Source organism: Pteropus medius, unplaced genomic scaffold (genome assembly GCF_902729225.1).
Source record: "Pteropus medius unplaced genomic scaffold, Ma_sr-lr_union100, whole genome shotgun sequence".
Lineage (NCBI taxonomy): Eukaryota > Metazoa > Chordata > Mammalia > Chiroptera > Pteropodidae > Pteropus > Pteropus medius.
Window position 1 is genome coordinate 2,536,217 of NW_024350923.1, and position 2,096 is coordinate 2,538,312.

Consider the following 2,096-nt stretch of genomic DNA (forward strand, 5'->3'; position numbering starts at 1 on the left):
TACAGGAACAAGGATACGGTGCCACACCTGGACAGGGTAATTCGCTTCCTAACTCAAAGGAAGAACCAACCTTTAAGGGTTTCCAAAGAAAACGACGTATGCGAAGAACGGATCCACGTTCCACAAAGTACTAATAAAAATGTTCTCATAGGCCAGGAAGCGACTGAAAAATTAGCTTAATTTAATGCACCGGAAGCTCCATCCAGGTGCGTGGACAGAGGACGCCTGAGTCCCTTGTGTGGCGCCACACTAGCACTCTGTGCTTGGGTTAAGGCAGGACGAAAGCCCGTCACCAGCTCGAGTCCCCCACCAAGACCCATCCCCCCAGCTCTGCTGGGTCTCAAATCCAAATACGAGGTGGTATCCACCGTGAACCAGGCCTCGGCACTCTCGAACTCCCAGATGTGACTCCTGCCACAGTCACCAAGCAGGGAGCAGTCTGCAGGTGGGTGGGGCGGGGCCAAGATGCCCCTTGCAGGCCACCTGGAACCTCATTCCCATCTGGGTGTCCCAAAGCACAGCAAGACCTCCCCAGGTGTGTCCTGCCACCGACACGAGTTTAGAGAGCAGAGAGCACGCAGACCAAAACCTCCGCCTGGGAGGCACCAGCGGTACCCCGTCCCAGGGCACCCGAGTGAATGTGGGCAAAGAAACGGCTGCCCCAAAGCTAAACCATCTGCCCAGTCTCGGCCTCCCCGAGTCTGCCCGGAGGCACACCCGCCGACTCCAGCACCACGGTTCCAGAAACTCAGACGAAAGGACAGAGCTCTGCAGAGAACGGGGGGGCTAACCCCACCTAAGGCAGAGGGGCGAGCAGATGCCTTTGCGCTGAAGACAATTCTCCAGATTCAGCAGGAAAACCTGAGCAGAGCCCAACCTTTGGAACCCCCTCTTTCTAAAGCACACGCGGCACTGGAAACTTGACTTTTTGAAGCAAGGAATTTCCTCCCAGAAAGTGACTGTCCTACCTCCGCAAACCCCGCGGGAGAACATGCGCCCGGCCCCGGTACGGGGGTTCACCCTGCCCACCCCAGGGCAGGGGACAGCAATGTTCGCAATGCGCGAACCTTTCTTTCCGGATGAAAAACTCTGTTTAAAACACAGTGATCCAAGCATGAACCCCCAGGCATGTGGACCGGTCCGGTCTGTGAACAGAGGCGGGGGGAGGGGGGCAAGCTCGGGGAGGCCGAGACTGGGCAGGCCTTGTGCGCGGGGGCCTCAGTACCAACACTCTGAGATCTTCTCCGTCAACACCATTTCGTAAAGAAACCCGAAAGGAGCATTTTACCAACCAAAAAGTTCGCCCGCTTTTCAGGCGCCTTGACAAACTGCAGAAAATAAGAACTTTCAGAAACATTCTAACTGTATGAAGTTTCTTCTTAGGGCACGCGGCTGGCACGCACTTCCCGTTTGTTAGCATCCTGGTAGGTTTCCATTCTTTGTTCATTCTAATTGACGACACTGCTAAAAATAACGAAATTCTATTACTGTGAGTCTTTTAAAAAATAAGAAAAACACTCCCCGAAGGGGTCATAATGTGGCCGAGAGAAAAAGCCAGCACAATGATGGCTACGGGACCGTGCAGTGAGGCCACCTGGGGAGCGGGGAGAGCAGGCTGCATCTCTAATGAAGGGATACAGTTACTGCACAGATCAGGACCCGGTTCCCCAAGCCACCAACTCGCAGCCTTTTTTGCAAGAGCCTCACCAGACAGTGCAGAGCAGATGAAAAAAACAGACAAACAGTAGTTCCTGGGAACAAACCTGTCACAGGTTCAAGCCCCTACCTCGGCACGTTCGTCGTGAGTGAGGACCAGACGGAGGGTCTCTCCCAGCCGGCCCCCCACCCAATTTCCTGTCTAGTTCCGGGTCTACTATTCGCTCCTTCCTTCTCCCGAGTCCCCTTCAGAAATCCTACCTGCGTCGGTCGCTCAGTCCCTTCAGGCTACTGCGGTTATTGCTGAGATCAGCCACCAAAAGCCACTAGTGACAAGCTCAGATCGACAAGGGTTTATTACCCTCTCAATATTTTAGGTTTTAAAAAAAAATTGCAAAAATAACTCTGAAAAATTAAAAGCTTGGGTACTTTTTGGATCT